The 17753-nt window shown below is 35.7% G+C and overlaps 1 protein-coding gene across 13 annotated transcripts in view; it reads left to right on the top strand.

The window, feature by feature from the left end:
* The window catches only part of CEP63 (centrosomal protein 63), an 81972-nt gene that overhangs the window by 47603 nt on the left and 16616 nt on the right, over positions 1 to 17753 (top strand). The gene's annotated exons all lie outside the window — the stretch shown is intronic.

Below are 17753 nucleotides of genomic sequence, written 5' to 3' on the forward strand. Positions count from 1 at the left end.
GTACTTCCTGGTGGACAGCTCCTGCGGAGGAATACTCAGTGACTCCTCTCCCAGTGGAAGTGCTCCAGTCCCACCTACCCCACACTGCAGCTCACAAACAGATCTGGGGGCTTCTACTCCAACAACTTGGGAGAGACCCTGTTCCTGACAGGGCTTTGACAACCACAGAGCAAAGAGGAGGCCCCGCTCAACATCCAGCGCAGGCTCTGGTCACTACAACACCAATCACACCCTGTATCAAGGGGATAACAGCCAGCACAACCTGAGGAAAGACATGGCAGGCACCCATACTAAAAGCCCTTGCACCAAAAACATTAGACTCATGCAGGCCACACAGGGATGCTCCCATATAAGAACAGCCCTTCAAGACCACAGTAGATAACTATTTCTCCTAAATTTATAGAGTCAGAGAAATATAAGGATAATGAAGAAGCAGAGGAACCACTCCCAATTAAAAGAATAAGAGAAATTCCCTGAAAGAATAAACAATGAAACAGACCTCTCCAATCTACCAGACCCCAAGTTCAAAAAGGAGGTAATAAAAATACTGAAGGAATTAAGAAAGGCTATCAGTAGAAATGTAGATCACTGTAACAAGGAACTAGAAACTATAAAGAGGAGCCAATTAAAATTAGAAAACTCATTTGCCAAGATGAAAGCTGAACTAAAGGCAATAAATAGCAAACTAAATAATGCAGAAAAATGAATAAGTGATCTGAAAGATAGAATAATGAAAATCACCCAATCAGAACAGCAGACAGAAAGACAAATGAAAAAAAATGAAAGCAGTGTATGAGACCTATGGGGTAATATAAAACATCCCGACCTATGCATAATACAGATCCCAGAGGAGAAGAAAGAAAAGGGGATTGAAAGTTTATTTGAAAAAATTATGGCTGAAAACTTCCCAAATGGAAAAGAAGCAAGAATCTATAGGGAAGAGAAAATCACAATTGGAAAGTAAATCACTTAAATAAGCCAGTACATAGATTAAAATTTTTTCGTGTGTGTGAAAGTGATGATAACTACAATGAACAGCAGAAGGATAAACATGAAGATGTAAAAGAGGACATCAGAATCATAAGGTGTCGGGGAGGGGAGTAAGAAAATGTAGATTTTTTTTTCAAGAATGTGTTTAAGCCTATATGACTATCAGTGTAAAGCAAGTATATAGTAGTGGGTTAACATACTTGAAAAACAGGGGTAGCAACAAATCAAAAGCATACAGTAGATTCATAAAAACCAAACAAAAGAGAACTCAAGTATAATACAAAAGAAAACCATCAAACCACAAAAGGAAAAACAAAAAGAAAAAGAGGAACAAAGAAGAAATACAAAATCAACTGGAAAATAAGGTTTAAAATGGCAATAAATACATATCAATCAATAATTACTTTAAATGTTAGTGAACTAAATATTCCAGTCAAAAGAGTGTCAGACTGGCTAATAAAACAAGAACCTACAGTATGCTGCCTACAAAAGACCCACTTTAGGGTGAAGGATGCACAAAGATGGAAAGTGAGAGGATGGAAAAAGATATTTCATGCAAACAGAATGACAGGAAAGCACAGGTAACAATACTCATATCAGACAAGATTTAAAGGTCATAAAGACACTATATAATGATAAAAAGATAAATACAAGAAGTTATTACACTCATTAACATATATGCACCCAATATAGGAACACCTAAATACATAAAACAAATACTAACAGACATAAAGGGAGAAATTGACAGGAATATAATAATAGTAGGAGACTTTAACACCCCACTCATATCAATGGACAAGTCTTCCAGACAGAAAATCCATAAGGCAAGAGATCCTAATTGACACAATAGAACAGTTAGATTTAATTGACATTTTCAGGACATTTCATCCAAAAAAAAAAAAAAGACTTAAAATACACACTCTTTTCAACTGCACATGTAACATTCTCTAGGATAGACCACATACTAGGATGCAAAACAAGCCTCAACAAATTTAAGAGAATAGAAATTATTTCAAACATCTTTTCTGATCACAATGGCATGAAACTAGAAATCAACCACAGAAAGAGAAACGAGAAAAAAAAAACAATGATTATGTGGAGACTAAACAACATGCTACTAAAAAACACTGGGTCAATGATGAAATCAAAGAGGAAATTTAAAAATACCTTGAGACAAGTGACAATGAAAACAACCATGTGAAATCCATGGATGCAGCAAAAGCAGTTCTTAGAGGGAAGTTCATAGTGATACAGGCCTTCCTCAAAAAACAAGAAAAATCTCAAATAGACAACCTAACCTACCACCTAATAGAATTAGAAAAAGAAGAACAAACAAAACCTAAAGTCAAAAGAAGGAAGGAAATAATAAAGATCAGAGAGGAAATAAAACAGAGATTAAAAAAACAATAGAAAAATAATAAAACCAAGAGCTGGTTTTCTGAAAGGGTAAACAAAATCAATAGACCTCTTGCCAGGCTCACCAAGAAGAAAAGAGAGAGGACCCAAATAAATAATATAAGAAATGAAGGAGGAGAAATAACCAATACTGCAGAAATACAAAAAAAAAAACAACCATAAGGTAATACTGTGAACAATTATATGCTAACATATTAGACCACCTAGAAGAAATGGACAAGTTTCTAGAAACATACAGCCCACCAAAACTGAATCAAGAAGAAATAGATAATTTGAAGACCCCGATCACTAGAAGTGAAATAGAATCTATAATAAGCAAAAACAAAAAACAAAAACAAAAACAAAACCCTGCAAACAAAAGTCCAGGACTGGATGCCTTCAATGGGGAATCTACCAGACATACAAAGAAGAACTTATATCGATTTTTCTCAAACTATTCCAAAATAGAGGAGGCAACACTCCCAAAGTCATTCTATGAAGCCATTATCACCCCAATACCAAAACCAAAGACAGTACCAAAAAGAAAATTACAGGCCAATATCTTTGATGAATATACACGCAGATATCCTCAATAAAATATTAACAAGCCGAATCCACCAACACATAAAAAAGGTGATACAGCACAACCATGTTGGATTCATAGGGTCACAAGGATGGTTCAGCATATGCAAATCAATCAATGTGATACACCACATCAACAAAAGAGAAGACAAAAACCACAGGATCATCTCAATAGGTGCAGAAAAAGCATTTGATAAAATTCAATACCCATTCATGATAAGAACTCTCACCAAAGTGGATATAGAAGGAATATATTTCTACATAATAAAAGCTATTTATGGCAAACCCACAGCCAACATAATACTCAATGGTGAAAAGCTGAAAGCCTTCCTGCCAAAATCTGGAACAAGATAAGGATGCCCACTGTCACCACTTCTATTCAGCATGGTACTGGAAGTCCTAGTCAAAACAATTAGACAAGAAAAAGAAAAGGTATTCAAATTGGGAGGGAAGAGGTAAAATTGTCATTATATGCAGATGACACAATACTATATATAGAAAACCCTAAAGACTCCACACAAAAACTACTAGAACTGATAAACAAATTCAGCAAGGTAGCAGGATACAAGATTAACATACAGAAACCTGCTACGTTTCTTTACACTAACAATGAAATATCAGAAAGGGAAAGTAAAAAAAAAATCCCTTTTAAAATTGCATCCAAAAAAATAAAATACTTACAGATAAACCTAACCAAGGAAATGAATGACTTATTTTCTGAGAACTATAAAACTTTGATAAAGGAAATTGAAGGTGATTCAAAAAATGGAAAGGTATCCCATGCTCTTGGATTGAAAGAATTAATATTGTTAAAATGGCCATACTACCCAAAGCAGTCTACAGATTTAATGCTATCCCTATCAAATTACCCATGACATTTTTCACAGAACTAGAACAAATAGTTCTAAAATATATGTGGAACCATAAAAGACCCAGAATAGCCAAAGCAATCTTGAGGAAAAAGAACAAAGCTGGAGCCATAACCTTCCCAGACTTCAGGCAATACTACAAAGCTACAGTAATCAAAACAGTGTGGTATTGGCACAAAAACAGACATATGGATCAATGGAACAGAATAGAGAGCCCAGTAATAAACCTCACACACCCACAGTCAGTTAATCTTTGATAAAGGAAACAAGAATATACAGGGGAGAAAAGACAGTCTCTTCAGCAACTGGTGTTGGGAAAGTTGGACAGCTGCAGGTAAATCAATGAAGTTAGAATACCCCCTCACACCATACACAAAAACTCAAAATGGCTTAAAGATTTAAATATAAGAAAATGATGCCATAAAACGCCTAGAAGGGAACATAGGCAAAACATTATCTGACATAAATCATAGCAGCGTTTTCTTAGGTCAGCCTCCCAAGGCAATAGATAAAATAAAAAATAATAAAATGGGACCTAATCAAACTCAGAAGCTTTTGCACAGCTAAGGAAACCATAAACAAAACGAAAAGACAACCTATAGATGGGGAGAAAATATTTGCAAACAGTGTAATCAGCAAGGCATTAATTTTAAAAATATAGAAACAGCTCATACAACTCAGTAACGAAAAGGCAACATAATCAAAAAATGGGCAGATGACATAAATAAACATTTCTCCAGAGACATACAGATGGCAAATAAGCACATGAAAAGATGCTCAACATTGCTAATTATTAGAGAAATGCAAATCAAAACTACAGTGAGGTATTACCTCACACTGGTCAGAATGGCCATCATTAAAAAGTCTACAAATAATAAATGCTGGAGAGGATGTGGAGAAAAAGGGACCTTCCTACACTGTTGGCAGGAATGTAAATTGGTGCAACCACTATGGAAAGCAGTATGGAGGTTTCCTTAAATACTAAAAATGGAGTTACCATATGACCCAGCTATCCCAGTCCTGGGCATATATCAGGAGATAACTGTAATTCAAAAAGACACATACCCCCCAGTGTTCATAGCAGCACTATTTACAACAGCCAAGACATGGAAGCAACCTAAGTGTCCATTGGCAGATGAATGGATAAAGAAGATATGGTGTATATATACAATGGAATGAAATAATGTCATTTGCAGCAGCATGCCATCTGCAGCAACATGGATGGACCTAGAGATTATCATACTAAGTGAAGTCAGAAGAAGACAAATATCACATGGTATCACTTATATGTGGAATCTAAAATATGATACAAGTGAACTTATTTACAAAACAGAAACAGACTCACAGACATAGAAAACAAACTTATGGTTACCAAATGGGAAAGCAGGGGTGAGGGGAGGGATAAATTAGGGGTTTGGGATTGGCAGCTGGAAGCTACTGTGTATAAAATAAACAACAGGGACCTACTGTACATCACAGTGAACTCTATTCAATATCGTGTAATAAACTATAATGGAAAAGAATATGAGTATATATATATATATATATATATATATATATATATATATCTTATGTATATGTATAACCGAATCACTTTGCTGTACATCAGAAGCTAAGACAACATTGTAAATTAACTATCTTCAATAAAAAAATTGAAAAACTAATACAATAATAAAATTAGGTAAGTGATACACAAAATAAATGTAAAATATGCCATCAAAAACAAAACAGGGAGTAAAAATTTAGTGCTTTTAAATGCACTCAAATTTAAGCAACCATTTAGTTAAAATAGGTAAGTTGTTACATATGAACCTCATGGTAACCACAAACCAAAATCCTGTAACAGATACACAAAAAAGACAAAGGAATCCAAACATAACACTAAAGAAAGTCATCAAATTCCAAGGGAAGAGACCATGAGAAGAAGAAAGGAATGGAGAAGAAGTACAAAACAACCAGGAATTAACAAAGTGGCAATTAGTACATACCTATCAATAGTTACTTTAAATGTAAATGGACCAAGTGTTCCAAAAGACAAAGGGTGGCTGAATGGATAAAAAAAGGCAGAGGTTCACCTACAGGATCTCGCTTCAAATCTAAAGTCTTGCACAGACTGAAAGTGAAGGGATGTAAAAATATATTCCACGCAAATGGAAACAAAAAGAAAACTGGAGCAGCAATACTAATATACAGAATAGACTTTTTTTTTATAGGTTTATTCACTCATTAATCAAAAATTTAATGTTTAGTTAGGCATAATAGGAGAAAGTGTTACAGAGGTGGATATAATTCCATCCCATTAAAAAATTTGCATGTACATTTTATTTATTTTATTTATTTATTTATTTATTTATTTTATTAGTCATCAATTTTATGCACATCAGTGTATACATGTCAATCCCAATCGCCCAATTCATCACACACACACACCCCCACCGCGGCTTTCCCCCTTTGGTGTGCATACGTTTGTTCTCTACATCTGTGTCTCAATTTCTGCCCTGCAAACCGGTTCATCTGTACCATTTTTCTACGTTCCACATATATGCGTTAATATACGATATTTGTTTTTCTCTTTCTGACTTACTTCACTCTGTATGACAGTCTCTAGATCCATCCACGTCTCAACAAGTGACCCAATTTCGTTCCTTTTTATGGCTGAGTAATATTCCGTTGTATATATGTACCACATCATCTTTATCGATTCATCTGTAGATGGGCATTCAGGTTGCTTCCATGACCTGGCTATAGTAAATACTGCTGCAGTGAACATTGGGGTGCATGTGTCTTTTTGAATTATGGTTTTCTCTGGGTATATGCCCAATAGTGGGATTGCTGGATCATATGGTAATTCTACTTTTAGTTTTTTAAGGAACCTCCATACTGTTCTCCATAGTGGCTGTATCAATTTACATTCCCACCAACAGTGCAAGAGGGTTCCCTTTTCTCCACACCCTCTCCAGCATTTGTTGTTTGTAGATTTTCTGATGATGCCCATTCTAACTGGTGTGAGGTGATACCTCATTGTAGTTTTGATTTGCATTTCTCTAATCATTAGTGATGTTGGGCAGCTTTTCATGTGCTTCTTGGTCATCTGTATGTCTTCTTTGGAGAAATGTCTATTTAGGTCTTCTGCCCAATTTTGGATTGGATTGTTTGTTTTTTTAATATTGAGCTGCATGAGCTATTTATATATTTTGGAGATTAATCCTTTGTCAGTTGCTTTGTTTGCAAATATTTTCTCACATTCTGAGGGTTGTCTTTTCGTCTTGTTTATGGTTTCCTTTGCTGTGCAAAAGCTTTGAAGTTTCATTAGGTCCCATTTGTTTATTTTTGTTTTTATTTCCATTACTGTAGGATGTGGATCAAAAAAGATCTTGCTGTGATTTATGTCAGAGAGTGTTCTTCCTATGTTTTCCTTTAAGAGTTTTATAGTGTCCGGTCTTACATTTAGGTCTCGAATCCATTTTGAGTTTATTTTTGTGTATGATGTTAGGGAGTGTTCTAATTTCATTCTTTTACATGTAGCTGTCCAGTTTTCCCAGCACCACTTATTGAAGAGACTATCTTTTCTCCATTGTATATCCTTGCCTCCTTTGTCATAGATTAGTTGACCACAGGTGTGTGGGTTTATCTCCGGACTTTCTATCTTGTTCCATTGATCTATGTTTCTGTTTTTGTGCCAGTACCATATTGTCTTGATTACTGTAGCTTTGTAGTATAGTCTGAAGTCAGGGAGTCTGATTCCTCCAGCTCCATTTTTTCCCCTCAAGACGACTTTGGCTATTTGGGGTCTTTTGTGTCTCCATACAAATTTTAAGATATTTTGTTCTAGTTCCGTAAAAAATGCCATTGGTAATTTAATAGGGATTGCATTGAATCTGTAGATTGCTTTGGGTAGTATAGTCATTTTCACAATATTGATTCTTCCAATCCAAGAACATGGTATATCTCTCCATCTGTTGGTATCATCTTTAATTTCTTTCATCAGTGTCTTATAGTTTTCTGCATACAGGTCTTTTGTCTCCGTAGGTAGGTTTATTCCTAGGTATTTTATTCTTTTCATTGCAATGGTAAATGGGAGTGTTTCTTTAATTTCTCGTTCAGATTTTTCATCATTAGTGTATAGGAATGCAAGAGATTTCTGTACATTAATTTTGTATCCTGCAACTTTACCAAATTTATTGATTAGCTCTAGTAGTTTTCTGGTAGCATCTTTAGGGTTCTCTGTGTATAGTATCATGTCATCTGCAAACAGTGACAGTTTTACTTCTTCTTTTCCTTTTATTTCTTTTTCTTCTCTGATTGCCATGGCTAGGACTTCCAAAACTATGTTGAATAATAGTGGTGAGAGTGAACATCGTTGTCTCATTCCTGATCTTAGAGGAAATGCTTTCAGTTTTTCTCCATTGAGAATGATGTTTGCTGTGGGTTTGTAGTATATAGCTTCTATTATGTTGAGGTAAGTTCCCTCTATGCCCACTTTCTGGAGAGTTTTTATCATAAATGGGTGTTGAAAAGCTTTTTCTGCATCTATTGAGATGATCATATGGTTTTTATTCTTCAGTTTGTTAATGTGGTGTATCACATTGATTGATTTGCATTTATTGAATAATCCTTGCATCCCTGGGATAAATCCCACTTGATCGTGGTGTATGATCCTTTTAATGTGTTGTTGGATTCTGTTTGCTAGTATTTTGTTGAGTATTTTTGCATCTATGTTCATCAGTGATATTGGTCTGTAATTTTCTTGTTTTGTAGTATCTTTGGTTTTGGTATCAGGATGATGGTGGCCTCACAGAATGAGTTTGGGAGTTTTCCTTCGTCCACAATTTTTTGGAAGAGTTTGAGAAGGATGGGTGTTAGCTCTTCTCTAAATGTTTGATAGAATTCACCTGTGAAGCCATCTGGTCCTGGACTTTTGTTTGTTGGAAGATTTTTAATCACAGTTTCAATTTCATTACTTATGATTGGTCTGTTCATATTTTCTATTTCTTCCTGGTTCAGTCTTGGAAGTCTATACCTTTCTAAGAATTTGTCCATTTCTTCCAGGTTGTCCATTTTATTGGCATAGAGTTTCTTATAGTAGTCTCTTAGGATGCTTTGTATTTCTGCAGTATCTGTTGTAACTTCTCCTTTTTCATTTCTAATTTTATTGATTTGAGTCCTCTCCCTCTTTTTCTTGATGATTCTTGGCTAATGGTTTATCAATTTCAGAGTAGACTTTAAAACAAAGATTGTAACAAGAGACAAAGAAGGTCATTACATGATGATAAAGGAACCAATTCATCAAGAGGACGTAACACCTGTAAATATGCACCAAACATAGGAGCACCTAAATACATAAAGCAGACATAAAGGGAGATATTGACAATGATGCAGTAATAGTAGGGCGCTGTAACACCTCATTTACATGAATAGATATGTCATCCATACAGAAAATCAATGACACAGCATTGGCCTTAAATGATACATTAGACCAGATGGACTTATTAATAAATATATAAAGAATATTTCACCCCAAAACAACAGAATGCAGATTCTTTTTAAGTCCATATGGAACATTCTCCAGAGTAGATCACGTTAGGTCACAAAACAACTCTCAATAACTTTAAGAAAATTGAAGTTATATCAAGCATCATTTCAATACCACAATGGTATGAAACTAGAAATCAAGCACAAGAAGAAAAGTGGAAAAAACCACAAACGTTGTGGCTAAAGAACGTGCTTTTGGACAACCAGTAGGTCAATGAAGAAATGAAAGAGGAAATTTTAAAAATACCTTGAGAGAAATGAAAATGGAAACACAACATTCCAAAATCTGTGGAACACAGGAAAAGCAGTTCTAAAAGGGGAATTCATCACGATACAGGCCTACCTCATGAGACAAGGAAAATCTCGAATAAACAGTGTAACCTTGCACCTATAGAACTAGAAAAAGAAGAACAAATATAGCCCAAAATTAGTAGAAAGAAGGGAATGATAAGGATCAGAGCAGAAATAAATGAAATAGAGACTAAAAGGACAATAGAAAAGATTAATGATACTAAGAGAAGGTTCTGTGAGAAGATAACCAAGTTGATAAACCTTTAGACAGACTTATCAAGAAAAGAAGAAAGGGCCCAAATAAATAAAATCAGAAACAAAAGAGGTTACAGCAGACACCACAGTAATACAAAGGATCATAAGAGACTGCTATGAACAACTTTATGCCAACAGTTTGGAAAACCTAGGAGAAATGGATACATTCCTAGAAAATTTCAATTTTCTAAGGGTGAATCAGGAAGAAATAGGAATTTTGAACAGACTAATCACTAGTAATGAAACTGAATCAGTAATCAGAAAACTTCAAAAAAAAAAAAAAAAAGTCCAGGACCACAGCTTCACAAGTGAATTCTACCAAACATTTAAAGAAGAGTTAATACGTGTCCTTCTCAAACTGTTCCCAAAAAATTGAAGAGAAAGTCTTCCTACACTTCCAAACTCATTCTGCAAGGCCAGCATTACACTGATACAAAACCAGATGGAGATGCAACAAACAGAAAATTATAGGCCAATATCCCTGATGAACATACATGCAAAAGTCCTCAACAAAATATTATTAATCCAAATTCAATAATACAATAAAAGGATCATATACTATGATTAAGTGGAACTTATTCCAGGGATAAAAGGATGGGTCAATATCTGCAAATCAATTAGTGTTATACACCACATTTAAAAATGATAAAAAATCATATGTTCATCTCAGTAGATGCAGGAAAATCATTTGACAAAATTCAACATTCATTTATGATAAGAACTCTCAAGAAAGTAGGTGTAGAGGGAACATACCTCAATATAATAAAGGCCATATATGACAAACACACAGCTAGCGTAATACTCAACTGTGAAAAGCTGAAAGCTTTTCTTCTAAGATCAGGAACAAGACAGGGATGCCCATTCTCACCACTTTTATTCAACATGATATTAGAAGTCCTAGGCATTGCAGTCAGACAAGGAAAAGAGATGAAAGGCATCCAAATTGGAAAGGAAGAAGTAACTGTCACTATTTGCAGATGGTATGTTACTATATATAGAAAACTAAAGCCTCCACCAAAAAACACTATTAAAACTAATTAATTCAGTAAAGGTGGAGGCTACAAAATCAATATACAGAAATCTGTTGCTTTTTTGTACACTAATGATGAACTATCAGAAAAATAAGACTTCTGTCCCATTTACAACTGCATCAAAAAGTATAAAATACCTAGGAGTAAGTTTAACCAAAAAGGTGAAACACCTATACTTTGAAAACTATTAAGATGTTTTTGAAAGAAATTGAAGATGAAGATGACACAAATAAATGGAAAGATGTACAGTGCTCATGGATTAGAAGAATAAATATTGTTAGAATGGCCATACTACCTAAAGCAATCTACATATTCAGTGCAGTCTCTATCAAAATTCCAATGACATTTTTCACCAAACTGGAACAGATAAATCTGAAGTTTGTATAGAACCACACACACACAAAACCAAACCCCAAATAGCTAAAGCAATCTTAAGAAAGAAGAATAAAGCTGGAGGTATCATATTCCCTGATTTCAAACTATACTATAAGTCTATAGTAATCAAAACTATGTGGTACTGACACAAAAACAGACACATAGATCAATGCACCAGAATAGAGAGTCCAGAAATAAACCCACGCTTATATGGTCAATTAATTTATGACAAGGGAGCCAAAAATATACAATGGGGAAAAGACAGTCTCTTCAGTAAATGGTGTTGGGAGAACTATTCATCTGTAGGCAAAAGAATGAAACTGGATCACTTTCTTATACCCTGTACAAAAATAAACTCAAAATGGATTAAAGACTTAAATGTGAGACCTGAAAGCATAAAACTCCTAGAAGAAAACATAGGCAATATGTTCTTTGGCATCGTTATTAGCAATATTCTTTTGGAACTGTGTCCTCAGGCAAGGAAAACAACAGCAAAGATAAACAAGTGGGACTATATCAAACTAAAAAGTCTTTGAAGAGCAAAGGAAACTATCAACAAAATGAAAAGGTAGACTACTGAATGGGAGAACATATTTGCAAATGATTTATTTGATAAGAAGTTAATACCCAAAATATACAAAGAACTTAAACAGCTCAACATCAAAAAACAACCTGAGTAAAAAATTGGCAGAGGACCTGAATAGACATTTTTCCAGAGAAGACATACAGATGGCCAACAGACATGAGAAAAGATGCTCAGCATCACTAATCATCAGGGAAATGCAAATTAAAACCACACGGAGATACCACCTCACACCTGTCAGACTGGCTATTATCAAAAAGGTAACAAATAACAAGCGTTGGTGAGGGTGTGGAGAAAAGGGAACCCTCAAGCACTGTTGGTGGGAATGTAAATTGGTGCAGCCACTACAGAGAACAGCATGGAGATTCCTCAAAAATTAAAAATAGAACTACCATATGATCTAGCAATTACACTTCTGGGCATTACCCCCCCCCCCCCCCGCAAAAAACATCAAAAAGATATATGCACTCCTCTATTCATTGCAGTGTTATTCACAGTAGCCAAGGTATAGAAGCAACCTAAGTGCCCACTGACAGATGAATGGATAAACAAGATGTGGTATATGTATACAGTGGAATATTAGTCATGAAAAAGAATGAAATTTTTACCATTTGCAACAACATGGATGAACCTAGAGAGTACTACTCTAAGTGAAATAAGACAGAGAAAGACGAATTCCATATGACCTCACTTACATGTGGAATCTAAAAGACGAAACAAACAACAAAACAGACAGGCTCATAGATACAGAGAACAAATGTAGTTGCCATGGGGTTGTGGGGGGGGGGAGTTGGGCAAATTAGGCTAAGGGAATTAAGAGGTACAGACTTCCAGTTATAAAATAATTAAGTCATGGGGATAAAATGTGCAGAATAGGGAATATAGTCTATAATATTGTAATAACTTTGTATAGTGATAGATGGCTACTAGACTTATCATGGAGATCAATATGTAATGTATATGTGTAGAATCACTATGTTGTACGCCTGAAACTAACATAATATTGTATGTCAACTACAGTTTAAAAACATAAAGAAAAAAATAAAGCTATGTTCTTCTAGAACAAAAAATTTCACAATTTGCATGGAAACACTAAAGACCCCGAATAGCCAAAGCAATCTTGAGAACGAAAAATGGCGCTGGAGGAATCAGGCTCCCTGACTTCAGGCTATACTACAAAGCTGCAGTAATCAAGACAGTATGGTACTGGCACAAAAACAGAAATATAGATCAATGGAACAGGAGAGAAAGCCCAGAGATAAACCAACTCATGTGTGGTCACTTTATCTTTGATAAAGGAAGCAAGAATATACAATGGAGAAAAGACAGCCTCTTCAATAAGTGGTGCTGGGAAAACTGGACAGCTACATGTAAAAGAATGAAATTAGAACATTCCCTAACACCATACACAAAAATAAACTCAAAATGGATTAGAGACCTAAATGTAAGGCCAGACACTATCAAACTCTTAGAGGGAAACATAGGCAGAACACTCTATGACATAAATCACAGCAAGATCCTTTTTGACCCACCTCCTAGAGAAAGGGAAATAAAACCAAAAATAAACAGATGGGACCTAATGAAACTTAAAAGCTTTTGCACAGCAAAGGAAACCATAAACAAGACGAAAGGGCAACCCTCAGAATGGGAGAAAATATTTGCAAACGAAGCAACTGACAAGGATTAATCTCCAAAATATACAAGCAGCTCGTGCAGCTCAATATGAAAAGAACAAACAACCTAATCCAAAAATGGGCAGAAGACCTAAATAGACATTTCTCCAAAGAACATATACAGATTGCCCACAAACACATGAAAGGATGCTCAACATCACTAATCATTAGAGAAATGCAAATCAAAACTACAATGAGGTATCACATCACCCCGGTCAGAATGGCTATCATCAAAAAGTCTACAGACAACAAATGCTGGAGAGGGTGTGGAGAAAAGGTAACCCTCTTGCACTGTTGGTGGGAATGTAAATTGATACAGCCACTATGGAGAACAGTATGGAGGTTCCTTAAAAAACTAAAAATAGAACTACTGTACGACCCAGCAATCCCACTACTGGGCATATACCCTGAAAAAACCATAATTCAAAAAAAGTTATGTACCACAATATTCATTGCAGCACTATTTACAATAGCCAGGACATGGAAGCAACCTCAGTGTCTATCGACAAATGAATGGATAAAGAAGATGTGGCACATAGATACAATGGAATATTACTCAGCCATAAAAAGAAACGAAATTGAGTTATCTGTAGTGAGGTGGATGGACCTAGAGTCTGTCACACAGAGTGAAGTAAGTCAGAAAGAGAAATGCTAACACATATATATGGAATCTAAAAAAAATAAATAAAAGGTTCTGAAGAACATAGGGGCAGGTCAGGATTAAAGACACAGACATAAAGAATGGACGTGACACGGGGAGGAGGAAGGGTAAGCTGGGACGCAGTGAGAGAGTGGCATTGACATATATACACTACCAAATGTAAAATAGCTAGCTAGTGGGAAGCAGCCGCATAGCACAGGGAGATCAGCTCGGTGCTTTGAGACCACTTAGAGGGTGGGATAGGGAGGGTGGGAGGGAGACGCAAGAGGGAGGGGATATGCGGATATATGTATATGTATAGCAGATTCACTTTGTTACACAGCAGAAACTAACACACCATTGTAAAGCAATTATACTCCAATAAATATGTTAAAAAAAAAAAAGAAAGCTATGTTCTTGATGCCACAAAACTAGTTGTTTAGTTTTTAAGTATCAAATCTTGGCCAGCTGGTTAAACTATAGCTTAGTTAAACTATAACTTCAATACCAGTTTACTTTAAGGTCACAGATCTGAACTGAATAATGTTAAATAGCTGTTAACAGTGTTAAAAAGACAATGCTAGTGTTTTGCAATTATGTATTGTTTTTCATCCTGAGCGTCCAATTGAGCAGTGGTTTTCTAACTATGTTCTGTCAAGCCCCAGGGCTGCTATGCAGTTTAAAGTAGGGTTGGGGAGGTTCAGCACGCTGGGCTCTTTCTTATCATCCTCATCCAATGTCTTCAGTTATTTATTCTGTTCAGAATTCTATGTAAGATTTCCCCTTGTTGGGGGTGGGTAGTTTATATTGTATTTTAAAAGTTTGGAGACAGTTGCATCCTGGCAGTTATTCTTGTGCATTTAAACCTATTTGATGTTCTTTTTTCACACTGTTGCAGGAATCTGGTAAAAAAATTTTTTTGAATCTTTGTGCTGGAATCTTGGATCTGTAATTTATATAAACACTATCTGCCTCTTTGCCTTTCTCCTCCCACCCTCTTTCTGGCTTATGGGCATTGTTGAGCGTCTACTTTATGCACGCACAATACAGCATTTTGGCCCTGTGCTATTCACAATAAAATCCTTAAATCCACAGCAGATAGATTTCCCAGAGACATTTCCACTTAAACTTCTAAAATAAAATTGTGTGCTTTACCTTTTAAAAATATTTAGAATAATGGAAGTTTTACTTACACAAATGATTTATGTCTGTCTTCAGTGTGAAGATGAAGTACCTTTCAGGATGCTGGATTAAAATTTGTGAAAACTAGAAAGTTGGGAGCTAAAAACCGGTATAGCTGGGATACATAGCCTAACAAATCATCCAAGTTATAGGAACTGCAGGTCCATGAGACAGTTGCTAAAGTGGTCTTATTGGTATGTAACTCAGTAGATAAAGCATAGAAGGAAACTTTGATATGCACTATATTTAGTTGAGTCTTTTAGCTCAGGGAGTGTCCAAAAATTGATGACAGAACAAATCCTTCCTCCCCTCCACGCACCTTTTTCCTGAAGGAACAAAATTCTACAATTCTCGTCTCCCCACTCCTTTCCTCCTACAGGTAAACATTTTTGTGGTCAATTTGAATCATTGGAATGTGTGTGATTTTCATGAAAAGAATGTTAAAACACAATAATTAACTACATGCAACATGTTTTGGGGTGGGGAGAGAGGAAAATTTGATCTGGAAATTTAAGTGGTTTAGTGACTTTTAAAAATTTTTAATTTCTGCACTTCTGTAAGAAATAAAATAATGCACTATAGTTCCTTTTTCCTATGTTTTAAATAAGAGATAAATCCAGTTTTCCTATATGATGAGTCATGGATATAGTTAAACTTCTGCACAAGTAGGTAGAATAATGCAGCTGTCTTTTCAGTAGGTAGGCAGCATCTCTTCTCCATCGCTCCATAAACACATCCATCATTATAATATCATACAGATTATTTTCACTGCCATAAATTTCCTGTGTTCTGCCTATTCATCACTCCCCTGCCTACCCTCCCCATAATCACTGATCTTTTTATTTTGTCTATTGTTTTCCCTTTTCCAGAATGTTGTATAGTTGGAATCATACAGTATGTAGCCTTTTCATACTGGTTTCTTTCACTTAGGAATATGAGTTTAAGACTCCTTCATGTGTTTTCATGGCTTGATAGCTTATTTCTTTTTAGCATTGAATAATATTCCATTGTCTGGCTATACCACAGTTTATTTATCCACACACCTACTTGGTTGCTTCCAAGTTTTGGCAGTTATGAATAAAACTGCTTTAAACATCCATATTCAGGTTTTTGTGTAGACATACATTTTCAAACTTCTTTGGGTAAATGCCAAGAAACACAATTGCTGGATTATATGGTAAGAATATGTTAAGTTTTGTAAGAAACATCAGACTGTCTTCCAAAATGGCTGTAACATTTTGCATTCTCACCAGCAATGAATGAGAGTTCCTGTTGCTCCTTATCCTTGCCAGAATTTACTATTATCAGTGTTCCAGATTTTGGCCATTCTAATAGATATGTAATTGTTGTTTTAATTTGCATTTCCTTGATGACATATAATATAGATCATCTTTTCATATATAATATTTATTTGCCATCTGTATTCAAGTCTTTGGCCTATTTCTTAATGGAGTTGTTTGTTTTCTTGTTGAATTTTAAGAGTTCTTTTTATATGTTGTATAACAGTCCTTTTATCAGGTGTGTCTTTTGCAAATATTTTCTCCCAGACCTGGCTTGTCTTCTCATTCTCTTGACATTGTCTTTCACAGAGTAAAAGTTTTCAATTTTAATGAATTTCGGCTTATCAGTTATTTCTTTCAGGGATTGTGTCTTTGGTGTTGTATCTACAAAGATATTGATCTCAGAGAGATAGCGGTCCTGAAGAGAGATCTTAGTTTCCTGACAAGGAATTGAACCTGGGTAGTCTGGATGAAAACCAGGAATCCTAGCCGCTAGACCACCAGGGACTAGAGGCTAGAAGCATTGTGGCCCTGGCTCTTACCCCCACTGAAAGCAAGAATGTTTCAAAAAGGCAAAAACTGTAAAAACAGGTAGAAAGTTTATTATTAGAGACACAGCATATCATGTGGGAGAGCACACAGAGAAGCAGTTTATTTAAGACAGAAGCAAGGCAGAAATACACACCAGGAGAGGAGTGCGGTCATCCTGAATGAGGAGTGCAGTAAGTCAGAAGCTAGGCATAAATACACACCCAGAGAGAAAGAGTACGTGCGTCCTGTCTAATGAGGAGGAGTGCGGTAAAGAGTTGATTTAAATCCCTTATGTAGGACAGTTCTTCCAGGTCTTTGTTTACCTTTGGCCAGTTATCTTGTTTCTTTTTTCACACCTGACCGGTCCTAGGACCCTCCCAAGATGCGTGCGCAACTTTTTGCTAAGATGGATCCCACTGCAGAGGCCTGTGGGGATATGTCCACACTTATTATGGGGTGGTGTCCCCTCTCTTTTGGACCCCCAAGGAGCCTTCCTGCACATATGCAGACAGGGAAGTTTTCCTTGACCTCAGGACTGGTCATC

This window comes from Balaenoptera musculus, chromosome 4 (assembly GCF_009873245.2).
Source record: "Balaenoptera musculus isolate JJ_BM4_2016_0621 chromosome 4, mBalMus1.pri.v3, whole genome shotgun sequence".
Classification (NCBI taxonomy): domain Eukaryota; kingdom Metazoa; phylum Chordata; class Mammalia; order Artiodactyla; family Balaenopteridae; genus Balaenoptera; species Balaenoptera musculus.